The 22,294-nt window shown below is 39.9% G+C and overlaps 1 protein-coding gene and 1 non-coding gene across 2 annotated transcripts in view; one reads left to right on the forward strand and one right to left on the reverse strand.

The window, feature by feature from the left end:
- LOC125613540 (protein bassoon-like) overlaps positions 1-22,294 on the reverse strand; it is a 74,357-nt gene that overhangs the window by 29,598 nt on the left and 22,465 nt on the right. The window lies entirely within an intron of this gene.
- LOC125613651 lies at positions 19,437-19,543 on the forward strand. Its single transcript, XR_007344217.1, has one exon. It is a non-coding gene; the product is annotated as a U6 spliceosomal RNA (small nuclear RNA).

The raw sequence follows: 22,294 nt of genomic DNA on the forward strand, positions 1-22,294 counted from the left end.
GGGATGTTTCAATGGCTAAAGAATGCTATGTTGGACAAAGGACCCACAGCACTGGTCTAGAGTCCAGCAGTGCTAGGCACTAGAAATGACAAAAGAACAAAACTCTCAGAACACTACCTACATCTTATAATTGCAAATCTATTGAAATCTAAAGGATTCAAACAAGTGATCTCACATACAAAACTCCATCTATCATACTCAAAATAATGGGAACTTGAATGTGCACACGTATGTGTTTGTGGTAGGGGGAAAGGTAGTGATCCTCCCAGAAGAAGAGATGAATGAGGGCTGGTAAGGCCAAAGCAAACCACGGCAGAAGAAAAGGGAAGAAGAACCATTCCGAAGAATAATGGACTGTCTGGCTTTCTTCCACACTGTTACCACTGAGTCCTAAGAATCTGGCACAGGGCCCACCCAGAGCAGGGCTAAGTAAATGTTTGTGGACTGAATGACCAACAGACTGAGGTTGGTTGGTTAGGGAATCAGGTTCTCTGTCATAGTAGTTGTCAACACACTGGGCATAGGAGACAAGACCCACTGCAATAAACTTGGGGCCTGCCAGGCATCCTGGTCCACTGACAGATAAATGTCCAGGAGAAGAATTCTGAAGTGTGGGGTCAGAGACACAAGGGACAGCCCTCAGACATGTCACTCAGAAAGCATGCTTTAAAAAGGCTCGGCTTGGGCTGGAGTTGTGGCTCAGTAATAGAACGCTTGTCTGGCATGTGTGAGGCACTGATTTCGATTCTCAGCACTGCATATAAATAAATTAATTAAAAAATAATAAAAAGGTCCATTGACAAGATATGTGTGTGTGTGTGTGTATACACACATACATATATCTTTATATATATGGCTTTCCTATGGCAGCAGCCACAACCTCAACTACACATGAGAAGACTTGTACAGACCACATTGGGCTAAGTGCTTAATCTTCCCACAAGGAAGTGCAAGGGTGATGTCCTTCGACAGCACTCCCAGGGTTACCACCCCACTCTGGTGTGCTTACCTGCACCCCTCAAAGCTCCTCTGTCTAGGCAGTTTCCTCTTCCTGAATTGCCTGCAGACAGGGATTCCTGAGGCTCCTTGCCTGGCCCCACATTTATCAGCTCATGCTCTAATCTCTGTTTACAAGATCCTTTGCTTAGAACCCTAGCTCAAGCATCTTGCCCTGTATGAGTCTTTGCTATATTCCCCAGTGCCCAGGCATCTGCCATACTTTCTTGCAGACTCCTCATGGCGTCATGCAGAGAGGACCCCTCCTTTGTTGAGAAGCCCTTCTTTGTCCTCACTCTCTCCTCTCACTTGTACATAGTGAGACCAAAGGTCCAGACAGGGCTGGGTCTAAGAGAGTGTTGTCCTGCTACATGCAATTCTTTATAGCACTTGTCAAAAACAATATAGATGATTAAAAAAAAAAATAAGCCAGCCATCTCAAGACAGTAAATGAAATTTACAATTCCAACAGGAAAAATATCTCCTACTCTAAATAATACCCACTGCAAAACCAAAGGAAATTTAAAAGGAAAAGCCAACTACCACATTTCCAGCCTACAGCATTACTGTGTCTGTTGTCCCATGTGCCTGCCTAATTGCAGAGAAATGTACATGGATGGTGGCTCATTTTCCTTTTTTGTCAACTATGCAGTCTTTCCTCTGTGTGCATGTGTGTGCTTGCAAGTGTGAGTGTGCACATGTATTGCATTCATGTATGAGCATGTAAATGCCTATGTGATCATACTCTCCATGGTACTAGCCACTGAGCAACGAGTAAGAAACTGGCAAGGAGGCCTGCTCCCAAAAGGAAGGGGAAAGGCCCTAAGTGACTAAACAGGCCAGAATCACCACACCTATAGTGCCAGGGCCAAGACTGAGCCAATAGAGGGGCCAGGGCCACCTCAGCATGAGGAAGAATGGTGCCAAGTACACAGTAAGCACTGAGGAAAACATTAGCTCTTGCCTTCCTCCCTTCCTTCCCTGGCAGGAAGCCTGGGATTCTGATGTCAAAGTCTCAGGGAAGTGGGAAGTAATGAAAAGTCTAGCTAGCAATGTTAAGAGAGAGAAAGTAGTAGAAGTGAAGTATAGCCTATGTCTGACAAGAGAGGAGAGACCAGGGTCTGAGAGCCAGTCTCATGAAATAGGCCCAGATGCCCCCTGGTTCAGAGAAACAGGCTAGTGGTAATAGTGGCGGGATGTCCAGGCAGCCCTGTTGAAGAAGGGGTGAGGGGAATATTACCTACTCCAGCATGACCAGATGGAGGGAATGTCTGGGGAAGGTGCTGGGGACTCAGGGTAGCTTAGGGTTCCAGGGAACAGAGTGGTGTGTCTGGAATAGAGGATATAGTGAATACAAATCCAAATACAAGAGGTGGAAAGGAAAGGAGTTAGGGCTATAATGGTGGCCAGAGGAGCATCTGTATGAAGTTTTACTGAACCCTGGGAAGGGTAAAAAAAATAGAAGAGAGAGCTCCAGGTGGTCAGGGGAGTGCCTCTCCTGGTCAGGGGTGGGTTCATCCCCCAGAAGAGGACTGATGGATTCTCAGATGGGAGGTTTTGATCTTAGGCCAGGCTATGGAGCCTTAGTTGCCATATATCAGATTGAGTATGTAGGGGCAGAGGATGAGAACTCACTTCTGAGGCCAGAGGGGAGTATGAAGGTTAGGTGAGGACGAATGGGGAGCATCTTCTGCAGGTAGTCTCTCAATGGTCAATCTCTGAGAAACTAATAGGGAACTGTCCACAGGAGGGATCTAGCTTGTCATCAGCTTGTCATCAGGAGCCTGCAATGTGCTTCAGACATTGGCAACCTAGCAGTGAGCAAGGCAAACAAGGTTCATCTCATGGAACTCACTTCACGGTCAGAATACAGGCAAAACCCAAAAAGACAAATGGGTAAGTCTGATTCAGTCAGAGCATGATAGGTACTTAGAAAAAGAATAACATGAAGGATCCAGGCACGGTCTCACATGCCTATAATCCCAGCAATATGGGAGGCTGAAACAGGAAGATCACAAGTTTGGGGCCAGTCTCAGCAACTTAGCAAGACCCTGTCTCAAAATAAAATTTTAAAAAGGGCTGAGGATATAGCTCAATGGAAGAACATCCCTGGGTTCAATCCCTAGTACTAAAAACGAAAAATGTGGAGGATGCTTCTAATGAGCTGCAGATGTCCTCCTCTACTCATGGGGCAGGCTTCCCTTAAACCATCAACAAACCTGTTCATTCTCTTCCTGACCCAATAGGGACCACTCAGCATTCCTCACACATGGGGCCTTTTTATACCATGCTCTGGTCATATACTGATTCAGTCCACCATGCGGCCTGCGCAATGGTTTCATTAATGAGGTTCTTGGCATAAAAGTTAGCTAGCAGAGATCGAAATAAAACACACAGACTCAGTTACCTTATTTCTATTGCCAGGTCCGAGATGGCTCCCCTCTCTGGCTCCAACCTCTAACCGCCCAGCAGGGCAGCAAGGATTACTCAGGGCTAGCAGGAGAGAGAGAGAGAGCGAACACGCCTGGGAGTAGCCTTTTATTGGGGAACAAGAAATTCAGGGGAGAATTCCATCCAATGAAGGTTGAGGGGGGACTGCACTCCAAGGTCAGGGTCAGTGATTGGGCCCCCGGGGTCAGTGGTCAGTCACACCCCCACACGGACGGGTTCTCTCATCAGGAGAGGACCGGGAAAATTCCGACACAGCCAGAAGCCTCAGACCCAAACCGGGAGTCACCCAGTCACGCGTGAGAATGGCTTCCCACAATTCGGTAATCCTGATACAATCCAGCAGGCCTGTATTGCCTTAGGGTAGCAACCAGGTGACTCTTATGATTCATCCTGCATATTTGGGAAACTACCAGCATAGCTGATGGCATCTGCTCACAGGGGCACACAACCACATCAGCTGGTCCCACAGCAGAAAGAATCTACCTAGCCACACACTGTCCAGCACACCACCAGAAGGCAGAGAGGAGTGAATCACAGGGGAAAGGCACTTCCTGTGACAACTCAGAGACTAGTGTCTCCAGGACTTAGGCAGAACAGGAAAGCAGCAGAGTAGGACCTGAGACCTTTAAGGATCTCAGGCTGATTATTCTGTAGGAACCAGCATGGAGGGGCCCAATCCTGCCTATGGGTGCAGAAAACCAGGCCCCAGCTGCCCCCTGAGAGGTAGGTATGGCCAAGTGGGTCAGGCCAATCTGCTGATTGAGCATGAAGCTCCAGGGGCAGCTCTGTGGGGAGCTGTGTGGGATATCAGCATTTTCCGCAATGTGTCTCTGACTCATACACATCTCCTTTCACTCCTCACAGTGGAACAATCTGTCACTGATAAAAGGGCAGAGTGTGTAGAAGAGTAGACCAGACAGTGGGGTAGGGTAAGGAAATCAGTCATTTATTAGCACAAGGTAGACACTTTATATCCATCATTGCAATTAATCCCCACAACAGCTTTACAATGGAGATCCAGATGAGGAAATAAAGATTTAAAGAGGAAGTAGTGGGCTGGGGATGTGGCTCAAGTGGTAGCGCGTTTGCCTGGCATGCGTATGGCCCGGGTTCGATCCTCAGCACCACATACAAACAAAGATGTTGTGTCTGCCGATAACTAAAAAGTAAATATTAAAAAATTCTCCCTCTCTCTCTCTCTTTAAATAAATAAATAAATAAATAAATAAAAATAAAGAGGAAGTAGCCTGCATAAGGCAAAGCTAGGATCTGTACAGAGGATTCTCCTCTCCCAAACCTGTGCCCTTTCCCCATGCTCTCATGACATTACCTGACCTGCGGCATTGCTACCTACTCTCAGGGAGCTAGTTCAGGCAGACTGACTTACTTGTTCCCCTAGGGACATCAAGGAGAACATAAGAGCATACCAGGCCAAGAGGACCTGAGAAGACCAACCCTAGTGGATACTCCTCTTTCTATCATCCAAAGGGCAAACTCAAGGGCACACCAAGGAAATAACTGGCAGAGCTCAGTGGACCAGGAGCCCTTGGCTCCTGTCCTTAACCCCTGCCCCCATTCTCCCAAACAGTGAGCTAATTGCAGGGACCTCAAGCCCTCAGGAAACAGGATTTCCTTCCCCATATCTTTACTCAGGAGAGGCTTGTGCCCAATAGGCAGGCCCAGTCATGGTGAGCTCACAGAACATCAAGTTCTCCTGCTTCCCTTATAGTTCAGTCACAGAGAACAGAACTGGGAACCACGCAAAGGCACCAGATGGAGTCCTCTCTATTTTAGCCAAATGCTGTGACTCATTTAAACAAATCCTACAGTTTCCAGAAATCTGATAACTACCTCCTATTGAAAAATAAAAGTGTAATTCTTTAGAAGAAAATCATGCTTGTGATACATACAAAACACTGGAGAGGGGCTGGGGCTGGGGCTCAGCGGTAACGCACTTGCCTGGCATGTGTGAGGCACAGGGTTCAATTCTCAGCATCGCATATAAATAAATAAAATAAAGGTCTATCAACAATTAAAAAATTATTTTAAAAAACCAAAAACCAAAAAACTGGAGAACTGTTCTGGTGTCATTGTGAGACTGAATGTAAACCAGGCAATTCAGAATAGGCCTTCACTCTGAAAGAGACACCTTGGAGCAACTTCAGTGGGAAAATTGCCTGGAGAGAAACCTGTCTCTAATACTGTCACCACAGCTCTATTTGCTGGACTTGGTTTTACCTTTTTGTCAAGATATAGAGCCACCAGGTAAAGGAGGTACTATGCTCAGAAGATAAACCTCAAAAAAGCCAGGCTCTTAGTAAGATCTCTCTAGGCCTTCTTCAGTCACTTACACATCTCATGAATCTTTGTAAAGGAAAGCAGATCCAAATCATGGGACATCTTCATGCCTAGGAGTCTAACTAAGAACCTTCTTGACTCCTGTAAACCCTGAGGAAGAAGGTCTCCTGTGTGATCTTCAGACAGCCCTAATGACTATACTACATCTCCTCTGTCCCTCAAATTTTCCTGGCCATACTTTCTTTTTCTGAAACCTGGGGCCCTCCCTACATGTCTGCTTGGAGAACCTGTTCTCTGCTCCCCTACAGAGGTTAACTGCCACTGGTCACTGACTTTTTCACAGTAGCTAAGGAAAAAGAACTGGGGTTTCTTGCCTTGATTTTACCAGGTCTTGAATGTGGCACCTCATCTACTCTTTCCTCATTCCTTATGAGCCATTCTTGTCTTAGACCATCTCTGTCACTGGCTCTACGATGGGACTCTAGGCAGTGACAATAACCTCCACTCATTCCCAGAGTTTCAGGCTCTCCTCATCCGTGCATGTCACACACAGTGGCCAGAAGAATTTCCCAAACTTATTAATCTTCAATAGCTCCTCTACTACCTTTAGACTCTAGTTTAAACATGTTTGCCTGCCATTCTAAGACCTTTGGCCTCTCCACTCCACTCAACCTCATGCCCAGCTCTCCCTTACAGTCAGACTGACCTCCTCATAGTCCCTGCATCCTCCACAATCTTGCTTTCACTGCCTTTATTAGCTGAGCCCCATTCTCTAAATACTCTCCCATTCTCCTGCCAATATTTCAATCCCAGGCCCAGGTTCATGCCCTGATTCTCAAGGCCTGAGCTCAGGCCACCAATTCAGGATCAGCCTCCAATTTCCTCTGTCTTTTCCACCTGAAATGACACAATTATTATAGAAATCTGGTATCCATCATTCTACCCCCAACTCATACATTAAATCCCAAGTTGCTTGATCTGCTGCTTGCTTCCAACTGAAGTTTCTTCTGCTTCTGAGAGTCAAGAGGACACATTCTCATGCAGCCCCAGTAGCAGGTCAGTACTTACACACAGAGAAGACCTCCTTCACCATTTATATGGGGAAGCAAATTTAAGGTATCTTTTTACTCTACTGGAAAAATTCTTAACAAGAAAGTCAAGGTTACCCAAGAAATTTCTTAGGAGTGAGTATTCATAGAGTAAATATAAATTGATGAGGAAGAACAAAATCTGAGAAAGTATATTTATTCATGTATACACATGTGCATATATTTATATATTTTTTTAATATTTTATTTTTTAGTTGCAGTTGAACACAATACCTTTATTTTATTTATTTACTTTTATGTGGTGCTAAGTATCGAACCCAGGGTCTCAAACGTGCGAGACAAGCACTCTACCACTGAACCACAACCCCAGCCCTATATTTATATTTTATAAAAATATCAGGTCCCTCAAATTAATTAATTAATTTTTAAAAATGAGGTCTCTCTATGATGCCCAGGGAGGCCCAAACTCCTGGGCTCAAGCAATTTTATTGTCTCAGTCTTTCAAGTACCTGAAACTACAGGTGTGACATTAAACCAAGCTTATACTATATTTAAAAACAACTTGGGGAAGGATTTCTAGAATGGTGAATTGAGGAGATATGTGAACCCTCCCCAACAAAATAATACCTTAATAAGGAAATTATATAGAATAATCAATCCAGGGATTAGGAAGTCTAGGGACATACACATGATCCATCAATCAAAGGGAAAGCCTCACTGGTACAATGGATATCAGCATAACCTCTGACTGAACAATGGCTGAGAAATTAGCTACTTGATACAGGGTCAACCAGGTATGAAAGCAAAATCACACACAGGAGTCTGAAAGACTGTATACATAGCCAAGACTTTAAACCATACATATGTACCCAACACTAATGGGCAAAGATCTGATTGATCAGGAGGTATAAGCACAACCTCTGACCAATAAGTTGTTTATGCTGAACAAAGGGTGGCCCCTAGGATAAAAAGATAAAACAAGGAAAAAAAAAACTGAGCAGGGACATCAGAAGTTGTATACTTCAGGAGAAATAGACTTCATAGAGTCATTTTAGCTAAGTCACTGAATAAACGACCAAGCAAACAACAGTGTTAATCACTGAAAGAGGACAGAATCAATAATAAATTATACAATATGTTGTCTAAAAAGTTCCCAGTTTTCAACAAAATTTAAGAGAAAGATACCCGGTGCAGTGGCACACACCTGTAATCCAAGTGGCTTGGGAGACTGAGGCAGGAGGATAGTGAGTTCAAAGCCAGCCTCAGCAGCATAGTGAGGCCCAAAGTAATTCAGCAAGAACCTGTCTCTAAATAAAATACAAAAGAGGACTGGGGATATGACTCAGTGGTTAAGTGCCCCTGGGTTCAATCCTGGGGTACCAAAAAGAAAGAAAGAAAATAAAGAGCATACATTCTGGGAGCAAATTTTTACCCCTCACACATTTACTCAGCAATGAAAGAGAATAAAATCATGGCATTTTTAGGTAAATGGATGACATCGGAGAAGAAAATGCTAAGTGAAGTTAGCCAATCCCCCCAAAAAACAAATGCCAAATGTTTTCTCTGATATAAGGAGGCTGATTCATAGTGGGGTAGGGAAGGGGAACATGGGAGGAATAGATGAACTCTAGATAGGACTGAGGGGTGGGAGGGAAAGAGAGGGGGTAGGGGGGTAGCAAGGATGGTGGAATGTGATGGACATCATTATCCAAAGTACATGTATGAAGACACGAATTGATGTCAATATACTTTATGTATAATCAGAGATATGAAAAATTGTGCTGTATATGTGTAATAAGAATTGTAATGCATTCTGTTGTCATTTATTTTTTAAAAAAATCAATTAAAAAAGACTTAAAAATCAAAAATAAAATCATGACTTAAAAAAATCAAAGCTATAATTACAATATCTCATCAGTTAGAGAATATGAATAAAGAGAAATTATAAAGACAAATGAAAAATTCTGGAGTTGAAACGTATAATGATAAAAATAATAAAAAAAAACACTAGAAGGGTTCAATGGTAGATTTAGCTGGCTGAAGAAAGAAAATATTTATCAGTAAGACTGAGCAATCTGAAACAAAGAAAAAAAATAATCAGAAAAAATGGACAGAACCTCAAGGCAGTGTGGGGCACCATTAACTTCAGCAACATATGAATAATGGAAGTATCAGAAGAAGGGAATAAAGGAGATAAAAATAATTCAAAGAAATAATAGCTGAAAAGTTACCAAATTTGACGAGCATTAATCTGAATATTTAAGAATTTCAACTGTCATCCAAGAAACTTAATCCAGCAAAAACTACCTTTCAAAAATGAAAGCAAGACAGGCATGGTGGCACACACCTGTAATCCCAGCAACTAGCAAGTGCAGTCAGTTTTAGTGAACTTAGTGAAGTCCCAAGCAGCTTACTGAGACCGTGTCTCAAAATAAGACACTTTTTTAAAAAAGGGCTGGGAATGTTCCTCAGTGATTAAGCACCCTGGGTTCAATCTCTGGTACCAAAAAAAAAAAAAAAAAAGGGATAAGGCAGGTGCAATAGTACTTATCTATAATCCTAGTGTCCTAGTGACTCAGGAGACTGAGACAGGAGAATCACAAGTTCAAGGCCAGCCTCAGCAACTTAGAGAGACACTGTCTCTAAATTAAATAAATAAATAAATATTTTTTTAAAACTCAGCAGTAGAATGTCTCTAGGTTCAATCCCCAGTACCACACATACACACCAAAAAAAAAAAAAGAAAAGAAAAAGAAAGAAAGAAAGAAAAAGAAAAAACAAATGATTCAACATTTGAAAATCAATCAATGTAACACCTACATCAACAAGATAAAGAAGTCATATGAGGGGATGTGGCTCAAGCGGTAGCGCGCTCACCTGGCATGTGTGCGGCCCGGGTTCAATCCTCAGCACCACATACAAACAAAGATGTTGTGCCTGCCGAAAACTAAAAAATAAATATTAAAAAATTCTCTCTCTCACTCTCTCTGTCTCTCACTCTCTCTTAAAAAAAAAGTCATACGATTTTATCCATTGACACAAAAAAAGCATTTGACAAAAGCCAACAATTATTCATAATAAAAAGTCTCAACAAATAGGAATAAAAGGAAATTATTTCAACATCATTAAGAAGATATATCAAAAACAAACCTCTGTCTCCCATCATACTTTTTTTCCACTTTATTTGTTTATTTTTTAATATGGTGCTGAGGATCAAATCTAGTGCCTCACATGTGCTAGGCAAGTGCTTTACCACTGAACCACAACCCCAACCCACCCATCATACTTAATGGTGAAAGAGTGGATACTTTTCTTATAAAATCAAGTACAAAACAAAGATGTACTCTCACCACTCTTATTCAGCATAGTACCAGAAGTTCTAGATACTGTAATAAAGTAAGTAAAAGAAATAAAAGCCATACAGATTAAAAGTAAAACTATATATATTTGGGGCTGGGGTGGTGGCTCAGTGGTAGAGTGCTCGCCTAGCATGCATGAGGCACTGGGTTCGATCCTTGGCACCACATAAAAACAAACTAATGTATCCACCTAAAGCTAAAGATACATAAATAAATAAATATTAAAAAAAAAAACTATATATATTTGCAGATGACATTATTGTTTTATTTAGAAAATTCCGAAGAATTTAAAAAAAAATAGAACTATTGAGTGAGTTAAACAAGGTTATAGTACAGAAAATAAACACACAAAAATCTATTATACTTTTATAAACTAACAATGAACATGAAGAACTTAAAGCAATAACACAAAACTTAGTCATGCTAAAGAACATTAAATACTTAGGTATATACTTTTTAAATACATTTATAGGATCTGTATTCTGAAAATTATAGAATGCCAATGAAAGAAATAAAAAGAAACCTAAATAAATGGAAAGGCATACCATGTTCATGAACTGAATACTCAATACAAAAGAGATATCAATTTTCCCCAGATGGATCTATAGGTTAAATACAATTCCTGTCAAAATCCCAGACATAGACAAATTTATTCTAAAATTTATATGGAAAGACATGGATCCTAGAATATGGAAATTAAAGAATAAAGTCAGAGGACTTCTAACCACTTTAAGGCTTGCTGTATAGCTATAGTAAGAAAGACAGTGTAGTACTGGTAAAAGGATGGACATATAAATCAACAGAAGATTGAGAAATAGATCCACCAAACTTATTATTATTATTTTTTTCTTGGTACCAGGATTGAACCCAGGGGACCCAAATGATTTTTACAAAGGTTCAAAACCAATTCAGTGGGGGAAGAATAGTCTTTTCAACAAATGATGCTGAAGTAATTGAATGACTCTATGTGTGTATGTGTATTATTTATTTATTTGCAGCACTGGGGAGTGAAACCAGGGCCTTGCATATGCTAGGCAAACACTCTGTGATGAGCTAAATCCTCAGCCCCGGTGACTATATTAAAAAAAAAAAAATTGACCTAAGCCTCATACCTTATATAAAAATTAATGTACAATAAATAATAGACTTAAATGTAAGGAAAATATTCAGGCTCTTGGGCTAGGCAAAGATTTCTTAGACTTGATACTAAATGCATGATCCATTACAGGAAAAACTAATAAACTGGATCTCATAAAAGTTTTGCCTAGCCAGGTATGGTGGCACAAGTTAGCTACTCAGTTGACTAAGACAGGAGGATTAGTTGAGCCCAAGGAGTTCAAGACATAGATAACATAGCAAGACCTTTAAAATAGAGAGAAGGCTAGGCATGGTGGTGCACACCTGTAATCCCAGCTGCTTCAGAGGATGAGATAGGAGGATCTCAAGTTCAAAGCCAGCTACAGCAACTTAACAAGGCCCTAAGCAACTTAGCAAGAACCTGTTTTAAAATGAAATCTAAAAAAAGCTGGGAATGTGGCTCAGTGGTTCAGCACCCATGGGTTCAATCCTAGTAGTAATAATAATAATAATAATAATAATAATGGGCTGGGGATGTGGCTCAAGTGGTAGTGTGCTTGCCTGGCATGAGTGAGGCACTGGGTTTGATAATCTATACCACATAAAAATAAAATAAAGGTATTGTGTCCACCTAAAACTAAAAAAGAAATATTAAAAAACAAAAGAAATAAGAAAAAGAAAGTTTTGTTCTGTTAAAGCTCATGTGAATGAAAAAAAAAAAAAGCTATGGACTAGGAAAAAATCTTTAAAACCACATATCCAATAAAGAACTTGTACCTAGAATACATAAAGAACACTCAAAACTCAAAAGAAGAAAATTTTCATTATAAAATTGATAAAAAGACATGGAAATACTGAAGAGGATTTACACATGAAAAATAAGCAAATAAAAATATATTCAACATCATTAGTCATTAGGAGAAATAGAAATTTAGAGCTGGGGATGTAGTTCAGCTGTTAGTTAGAATGCTTGCTAGCATGCCTCCAGGCAAAACACAACAAACAAAACCCCATGTGATTCACTAAGAGCCTATAATAATAACTAAGACAAAAAATAAGGACAACACCAAATGCTGACAAGGATACAGAGACACTGGATTCATGCATTGCTGACAGAAGTACAAGTGGCACAGCCACAGTTTGGCAGTTTCTTCAGAAACATAGCATGCAACTGCCAAATGACTTAGCAATTGTACTCCTGGGTATTTAACCCAGAGAAATTAAAAATTATGTTTGCACAAATGTTCATAAAAGGTTTATTTGCAATAGACCACAACTGGAGTCAGCCCAGATAATCTTCCAGATAACCTTCAACAGGGAACGTGTAAATGTAAACATCTGTGAACTACCACTCAGCAATAAAAAGGAATGAATTACTGAAAAAAAATTAATTTGGATGAACCTCCAGCAAATTACTCTGAGTGAAAAAAGCCAACCTCAAAAGGTGACACACTATAGCTCTGTTGTATAGTTCAAGGTCTGGTATTGTGATGCCTCCTGCTTCACTTTTCTTGCTAAGGATTGCTTTGGCTATTCTAGATCACTTATTAATGCCACTGATTTAGCAGGAATGTCCTCACTTTGCTCAGTACACATTTGTTTTTTAAATTCATTCCACTAGGAATTTTGTCTCTGTCTTTGGTGTTCAAATATTCTATTCTCTTCTGTTATCAGTTTGACACTGAACTTTCACAAAAAGTTTTCACTAAAACTCAGAGGAATGTTTTTCATCTTGGCTGCCTTAATGGGACTATGGTTCACCAATTAGAGGAAGAATGGTTATATTGGGAAAATGGATGGATGTTTTAAATGATTAAATGTAATTGTTAAAATAAGATTTTATATAAATAAGAATAATCTGGAAAAAAAGTGACGTACTGTATGATTGCACTTACATAACACTTTTGAAATAAAAACAAAATTAAAACTAGAGAACAGATTTGTGATTGCCAGGGAATAGGGAAGGAGCAGGAGGAAGGGAAAGAGGTAGGTGGGTATAGTTGTAAAAAGGACAACACAGGGGATCCTTGTGGTTGGGACTGTTCAGAACCTTGCTTGTGTAGTTGGTACACAAATGGTATAATTGTATACAATTTAATAAGCATGCATACAAGTAAATACAATGTGGGCTGGGAATATAGCTCAGCAATCAATCCCCAGCAACCCATCTTCCCCCAACACAAAGGGAAAAAAAATTAACAAGTGAGTACAAGTAAAATAAGACAAATCTGAATTAAATTGTTGGATTGTATGAATGTCAGTGTCTGAGTTGTAGTATTATAGTATAGTTTTGCAAAATGTTACCACTGGGAGAAATTGTGCAAAACATACAAGGAATCATTCTATTACATCTTACAACTGCATGTGCCCCAATAATAATTTCAATTAAAAAAAAAGATATGGCTGGGCATGATGGCACACACCTATAATCCAAGTGACTTAGGAGGCTGAGGCAAGAGGATGGCAAGTATGAAGCCAGCCTCAGCAACCTAGCTAGGCCCTGTCTCAAAATAGGATGTAGCTCACTGGTAAAACACCCCTTGGTTCAATCCCCAGTACCAGAACCAAAACCAAAACAAATACAAAAAAAAATTAAAAAACAGGTAAGTCTAAGTAATATGTAGACAAGTACAAAAGAAAGGATATTTCATAGTATCTTTTTCTCTTAATTTAAAAACCAATTGCATAAAACAATGTGTATAGGTTATATCTGTATTGTTAAACTTATAACATAGAAATGGAATATGTTTGACAAAAAGAGCACTAAGGAGGTAGGTAGTAACAAAGGTGCATTGAAATGAGAAAATGACATTAGATGGTAACTCAAACCTACAGGGGAAACTGAGAATTAGAAAAGGTAAATAAGCTTAATATAACAAACTCTACAAACGCTTGGCTCTCCTTTTTTTTTTTTCTCTCAGCTTTTTAAAATGATCATATAAGGTTACATATAACGTTATAAATACTATATAAAGTCATCTTTATAACTATATAGAAATTATAGTTATACAATAATTACAAAGCTTTGTTGGTTTATAACATATATAGACTTGTATAGCAATAATACCACAAAACGTGGGTGGTAATGTAGCTATGTTATCACATAGGAGTAAAGTTTCTATACCTCACTAGAATTAAGTTAGCATAAATCTGAAGAAGATGCTGATAAACTAAGCTGAATATTATAAACTGTAAAGCAACCAGTAGGCAAATAATTTAAAAATATGTTAAGAGGCCAGGGTTGTGGCTCAGTGGTAGAGTGCTTGCCTAGCATGTGTGAGGCATTGGGTTCATTCCCAGCACCATGTAAGCAAATAAAATAAAGGTTAAGAAAAAATGGACTTTAGGGGCTGGGGATGTGGCTCGAGTGGTGGCGCGCTCGCCTGGCATGCGTGCGGCCCGGGTTCGATCCTCAGCACCACATACAAACAAGGATATTGTGTCCGCCGAAAACTAAAAAATAAATATTAAAATTCTCTCTCTCTCTCTCTCTCTCTCTCTCTCTCTTAAAAAAATTGGACTTAAAAAAAATGCTAAAATGTTAATATGTTAAAATGGTTAAAATGTTACACTAGAAAGTGTCCACTTACTACAGAAGAAGGTAGTAAAGGTGGAAAAGAGAAATAAAAACGCAGGCGACATGGGCTGGAGATATAGCTCAGTGGTAAAGTGCTTGTCTGGCAAGCCCATGTTCCGAGTTAGATTCTCAGCACCACTGAAATGAAGGAAGGAGGGGCTGGGGATGTGGCTCAAGCGGTAGCGCGCTGGCCTGGCATGCGCGGGGCGCTGGGTTCCATACTCAGCACCACATTAAAAAAATAAATAAAATAAAGATGTTGTGTCTGCAGAGAACTAAAAAATAAATATTCTCTCTCTCTCTCTCTCACTCTCGCTCTCTCTCTTTAAAAAAAAAGGAAGGAAGAAAAGACAAAAGAAAAGAAATATGAGGTATTAAAAAACAAAAAGAAAAATAGCAAATGTATGTCTAACTATATCTACAGTAACTATGCTGATATCAGATGAAATAGATTTAGGAAAAAAAACTACTAAAGATTGATAAAAAGATTCAATCTCTTACAAAGATAATAAAACACTTATAAACATACATACCTAACCACAGATCCCCAAAATACAGAAAGCAAAACTGACAGAATTGAAGGGAAAAATAGAAAATTCAGCAATAATACTTAGGGACTTTAATACCTTATAATAATGGATAGAAAAACAAGGCAGAAGATTGATAATAGAAGACTTGAACAACAGTATAAATCAAGTAGAACTAACAGACAACTATAAAATGCTCCACCCAACAACAACAGAGTGCAGAAGAAATGTGCATTCTGCTCAAGCGAGCTTGAAACATTCTCTAGCTTAGAGCATAAATTAGGCCATAAAACAAATCTCAATAAATTCAAAAGGACTAAAGTCATACAAAGAATGTAATCTGAATATAATTAAATTAGTAATCAGTAACATAAAAGAAGTTTGTGGAATTCACAAATAAGTGTAAATTGAACCACACTCCCAAATAACTAATGGGTCATTGGGAATGGTGGCACATGCCTGTAATCCTCAGGGAGCCTGAGGCAGGAGGATTGTGAGTTCGAGACTACCTTCAGCAAGAGTAGTGAGACCCTGTCCCCAAATTTAAAAAAAGCGGGGGGGGCTGGAGATATGGTTCACTGGTACAGCATCCTTGGGTTCAATCCCTAGTACCTCCACCCCCCCACACACAAACCAAAAAGATGGGTCTGAGAAGATATTTCTAGGAAATTTTTAAAATACTTTGAGGGAATGAAAATGAAAATACTGTATACCAAAACATAGTATACAGGAAAATCAGTACTTGGAGAGACATTTCTAGATGTAAATATCTATTTTCAAAAGATGAACGTCTAGGGGCTAGGGGTATAGCTCAGTAGTACACATTTGCCTAGCATACATGAGACTCTGGGTTCAATCCCTAGCACTGTAAAAAAATCCAAAAACCACATATACATAATACATATATTAACAAACTGAATTATGCAGCATGTTAAAGGTATTAAACATCACAACTAACTGGGATTTATTCATGGGATACAAAAAAATTGAATATCCAAAATAAATGTAATATACTATATTAATAAAATGAAGTGGGAAAAAACCACAGGCTCGTCTCAATTGATGCTGAAAACATTTGACAAAATTCAATACTCTTTCATGACCAAGAAATCATTTTTTCCAATAAACTAGGAATCGAAGGGAACTTCCTCAACATAATGAGCATTAACACCATACTCAAAAGTGAAAGACTGGGGCTGGGTTGTAGCTCAGTGGTACAGTACTTGCCTAGCATGTGTGAGGCACTGGGTTAGATCCTCAGCACCACATAAAAATAATAAATAAATAATATAAAGGAATTGTGTCCTCTACTTTTAAAAAATATATTTTTTTTAAAAAGCGAAAGACTAAAAGATTTCTCTCTAAGGTCAGAAGACAAGGATACCCAAGGATATTTTACTACTTCTATTTAGCATGGTTCTAAAAGTCCTAATCAGAGCAATTAGGCAAGAAAAATAAATAAAAGACATACAAACTGGAAAGGAAGAAGAAAAATGATCTGACATGTATAAAATCTAAAGAGCCTGGCATGGTGGTCCACCCCTGTAATCCCAGCAACTCAGATGCTGAGGCAGGAGAATCTCAAGTTTGAAGCAGCTTTAGCAGTTTAGAAAAAGCCCTAAACAACTTAGCAAGACCCTGTCTCTAAATTAAAAATAAAAAGGGCTGGGAATGTGTTTCAGTGGGTAAACACCCAGGTTCAATACCCAGTACTACTGTACTACTACTACTGCTAATAATAATATACTAAAAAGGACTGGGGATGTGGCTCAGTGGTTAAGCAGCCATGGGTTCAATTCCCAGTACCAAAAAAGAAAGAAAAGAATGAAGTAGTAAGACATGGCATATCATGGATGAACCTCAGAAAATTTGTTAAAGTGAAAGAAGGCAGAGCCAAAAAGAGTGAGGGAGATTCCATTTATGTGAAAGATTTATGTAAAAGGTCTGGAATAGGTAAATCCATAGAAGCAGATAGTAGAATCATGGTATGTAAATTAGTTCTAAAAAAAAAAGATGTCAGAAAGAACATCTGAGCCTGTAACTCCCATTATGCAATATTTATTTCTAAATTGTAAGCATGTACTACTGCTCTAATGTATTTATTAAACATTCACAAAATTAGAAAATAAAAAGTGATATTTAAATTGAAAATAAAACCAGTATGGTGTTGCACACCTGTAATCTCAGTGACCCAGGAGGCTGAGATAGGAGGATCAAAAGCTCAGAGCCAACTTCAGCAATTTAGCAAGGCCCTAAGCAACTTAGTGAGACCCTGTCTCAAAATAAAAAATGAATAGAGCTGGGGATGTAGCTCAGTGGCTAAATGCCTCTGGGGTAAATCCACAGCACCAAAAAAGAAAACACTTACCTATAAAACAGATGATGATATCAACAATGCCTTTCATTGCTGGGAGTTAGATCAGTAACACAACTCACCCCTACCCTGCAACTACTACATGAGCTCATTGTATGTGCCAGGTTCTCGCTTTACATAATCAACTGCCTAACAATCATGCACATAAATATTCCTATCATTATCATTTTTTTTCCAATGACAAAACTGAAGATTAAAACAAAAAAAAAAAAAAAACAAAGAAAGCTGGCACAATGGACCAAAGTCCCAGCTACTCAGGAGGCTAAGGGAGGAGGATTGGCCCAGGCTTGGAAAAAAGGAAAAGAAAAGGGAAAGGGAAAGGAGAAGAGCTTAAGGTGACCAGAAAAGTTGGTGGTAAGGCTGGGACTTAGCCTGGGAGCTCATGGCCTCCAAACCCTAATCTCACTCTCTCAAAACTCCAAAACAAAGTGCTTCTTCAGAAACATACCCAGAAGGTCAGTTCCTGGGAAACATGTCTTCTGGTTGTTTGCCATTTCATAGAAGATAAAAATGTTCCTACAAGGGGGGCTGGGGATGTGGCTCAAGTGGTAGCGCGCTCGCCTGGCATGCGTGCGGCCCGGGTTCGATCCTCAGCACCACATACAAACAAAGATGTTGTGTCCGCCGAAAACTAAAAAATAAATATTAAAAAATTATCTCTCTCTCTCTCTCTCTCTTTTAAAAAAAAATGTTCCTACAAGGGTAGAATTTGAGTTAAAACTCAAGGACAAACTCAACCAATTTTGATTGGAAATTCAAAACTCATGAGTTCCTGGGGCAAATTCAGAAGCACAAGCTTCCCAAAGCAGTGGAGAAAACTACAAGACAGGGAAGAAATTCAGGAACAGGACACGATCAGTAGCCAACATTAAGCACTGTGTAGAATAGTGTTTGGCATGTACTAGGGGCTCAATAAAGATTTGTTGAATAAATGAATGTCCCCCACCCAAGCACTATCCTGTCCTGGAGAAACAGAGCTGGGCTGCACTAGAAAAAATATTCAAATTTCAAACACGAAGCTGTTAATAGGAAGAACTCCTAAGAGAATAGGACCACCCCACTCAGGTTTAGGATTTAGCGTCTGAAGGGACATAGGCAACATATACTAATGTAGGACACCATATGGCACCAAGAAGGTAGGCAGGATGCTGGCTGCAAATGACTAATCATGTTGCAAGTGATTCTACTACTGGTAAACCTCTGCAAGCAGTCTTCTGCTCAGATGATTATAAATCTGAACAAAGCAACCTTCAGAAAGTATGAATAAGGAAAAGAGCCAGGTACAGTAGTGCACACCTGTAATCTCAGCTATTTGGGAGGCTGAGGCAGAAGGACAGCAAGTTTGAAGAGCCACATTAGGCATTTAGCAAGATTCTGTCTCAAAAAAACAAAAAGGGCTGGGGATACAGATCAGTGGTAGAGCACTTGCCTGGCATATGTGAGACCCTGGGTTCAATCTCTAGTACTGCAAAAAGAAAAAAAGAAGGAAGAAGAGGGGGCAAGAGGGGAAAAGAAGAAAAAGAAAAGGAAGGGAATTCACACCCACCTGCCAGGGAAGAAAAAAAAAATTCCAAAGGACTCTTTAATCCAAGACATGACCCTGGCCAAAAAGGAAGATAACAGCATGGAAGCTTTCTAGAGTCCAGAGGCTGAAAGTGATTTCAAAATCACTGATTTCTCCCTGCAGGGTGCTGCTGTAGCTCAAGGTACCCTCAAAAGTTAAGTGGGGTGCTCATTTTGGCAGCACATAAACTAAAATTGGAACAATACAGAAAATATCAGCATGGCCCCTGCCCAAGGATGACACGCAAATTCAAGACACATTCAATATTTTTAAGCTTGTGAATGGAAATATGTAGTACCCAACCAACATTCCGCTTTAAAAAATAATAAATGCAGACAAGTTAAGGAAAAAAAAAAAGTTAAGTAGGTGTCCAGCTAGAACAGAGGTTGGAATGGTTTGCCTGGAGACACCCGGGACACAGAAATGATCAACAGCCTCAAGAAGCACCATGGATTGCTCCAATTCTGGAAGGGGCAGTGAGACAAAGTTATTTGAGACAAAAACTTCATATTTTTTTGGAAAATGGGAAATGAGAATTGCTAAGTGAAAAAAAGCAAGTTGCAAAGTAATGTATTCAGTATGATCCTATTTCTACAAGTGTGTGTGAGAGCTGAGCGTAGTAGCTCATACCTATAATCCCAGCAGCTCAGGAGGCTGAGACAGAAAGATTGCAAGTTTGATGTCAACCTCAGCAATTTAGCAAGGCCCTATGCAACTTAGAGAGAACCTGTCTCAAAATAAAAAATAAAAATGACTGGGAATGTGGCTCAATGGTAAGACTCCCCCAAGTTCAATACCCAGTACCCAACCCCCAAAATATATGTGTGTGTATACAACAGATTTCATGAATATAAATGCATAGAGAAAGATCTTTAAAATATCACAAATATAAAATATGCACAAAAAAAGTTATAATGTGGAAAAGGAAGGGGAAAGTTTTACTCCAGATGTGACTGGATTGTTTGAGTATTACACAAAGAAGGTATTTGTGTCTTACTTGTCTAATTTTTTTCATTTGTAAGACAAAAGAAAATTATTCAAGAAGAGGCTCATTAACATAGTTAAAATTCAATAGTACCTGGACATGTTAGAGCTCAGGAAAGTAATATAAAAAAGGGATACTAAGAAAAGAGCATCAGTACAAAGACAAAAGCCACAATGGCAACAAGAATCTTGCTCAGAAAAAAAAAAAAAAAAGAATCTTGCTCAGGCAAGATGGATGAGAATATAGTAAACTTGGGCTGGAGTTGTGGTTCAGTGGTAGCGCGCTTGCCTAGCATGCATGATGCACTTGGTTTGATTCTCAGCACCACGTACAAATAAATAAAATAAAGGTCCATCAACATCTAAACAATATTTTTAAAAAAAGAATATAGTAAACTTGCTCCCCATACCCAGTCATGCTAAGCAACCACACAGTTAGTACTGTGGTCAGTGGTGTTATGGTCACCTGAGGGAAACTACCATGTGCAGGCTTTTCTGCTCCCATGCCATGGATACACCTCCAATTTCTCCCCTCCATGTCTCCTTTGGGAAATCAGCCAGACCAATGGGGTCAGTCCTGGGGGTTTCTGTTTCATCTGTCTAGAGGTCTGGCCTTGAATTTCCAAAGATGTGTAGCCAAACTAGTAAGGAAGACCTCACTGTAGGCCCTGTCAAAGACTGGTATGATGAAGGCTATTGGGTTTGTTCCAGGGTGCCCTTGTTACATATTTGCTTAGAGAAGGAGATTAGAGAAGCATCCAGCAGAACAAACCAAACCTCCAGTTTCAGGGAAAACACCTGGACCCACTTATTGTTAAGATTTCTCCACAGGAATGCCACAACTTGCTATGGCCCACCCTGAGTCTCATCCCTCCCCAATGTTTCTTGGAAAGTGACATGGAGTTTGTGCCCTTAAGAAGCCTGGTGGGTGAGCCCCGGGACCTGTAGATGACTTCTTAGCACTGCTTTGCCATGAGAAAAGAAGGGAAGAGGCCCTTCCCTGCACCAACCTCCAGCACCAACCTTTTGGATGGCTATGGTTTCAATGTTTATATCCCTCTCAAATTTATGTTGGAACTTAAACACCAATGCGAGAGTATTAAGAGTGCTAGAAGTTGATTAAATGAGGGTTCAGGGGCTAGAATTGTGGCCCAGCAGTAGAGCACTCAACTAGCACGGGCAGGATCCGGGTTCAATCCTCAGCACCACATAGAAATAAAGGCATTGTGTTGTGTCCATCTACACACAAAAAATAAATAAATATTAAAAAAAAACAAACATGAGGGTGCAGCATTCATGAATGTGATTAATGACCTTATACCAGGGCTGGAAAGAATTAGTTAGGCCCTTTTATGCCCTCCACCTCCAGCCATGAAGAGACAACATTTGCCCCTTCTGGAGGATGCAGCAAGAAGATGCCATTTTAGAAACATAGAACAGCCCTCAATAGACCCTCAACCTACTAGATCTTGGGGTTTAGCCTCAAAAACTAAGAGAAATAAATTTCTGTTTTTTTCAGTCTCAAGTATTTTGTTATAGCAACAAAAAGAGACTAAGACATGGACTAAGGCACAGACACAGGCAAAGTTTCCATGGCGTAGTGAGGGTGTGCTCATAGAAGAAAATGGGACCAGAGGCCAGGACCTGGCTAGGGAGCAAAAGAAGTTGGAGATTCCAAGATAGAAAAGAGCAAGCAAGCTCTTTAGTGATCCTGGAGCAAAAGAAGAGGCACAGAAACAGGGTACTGAGGGAAATAGTGCTGCTATTAAAGACACTGTCAAAGCTCAAGGCTACTGGTATATGTTCTCCTCTTGTTGAACAAGCATAAAATCAAGCTTAGGGGCCCTCCTTCACCATTTGAAGTACATGACCTGACAATCACCCTAGGCCACCTAGGCTTTTCTTTCCCACCTGACTACCAAGATCTCCAAAATGTAAGACAGAGTCAAAAGGATGTAAGGGGAGATAGGGATGTAGCTTAGTGGTAGAGCACCTTACTAGAATGTGCAAGGTTGGGAGTTCAATCCTCAGCAACACA

Source organism: Marmota marmota, unplaced genomic scaffold (genome assembly GCF_001458135.2).
Source record: "Marmota marmota marmota unplaced genomic scaffold, marMar, whole genome shotgun sequence".
Classification (NCBI taxonomy): domain Eukaryota; kingdom Metazoa; phylum Chordata; class Mammalia; order Rodentia; family Sciuridae; genus Marmota; species Marmota marmota.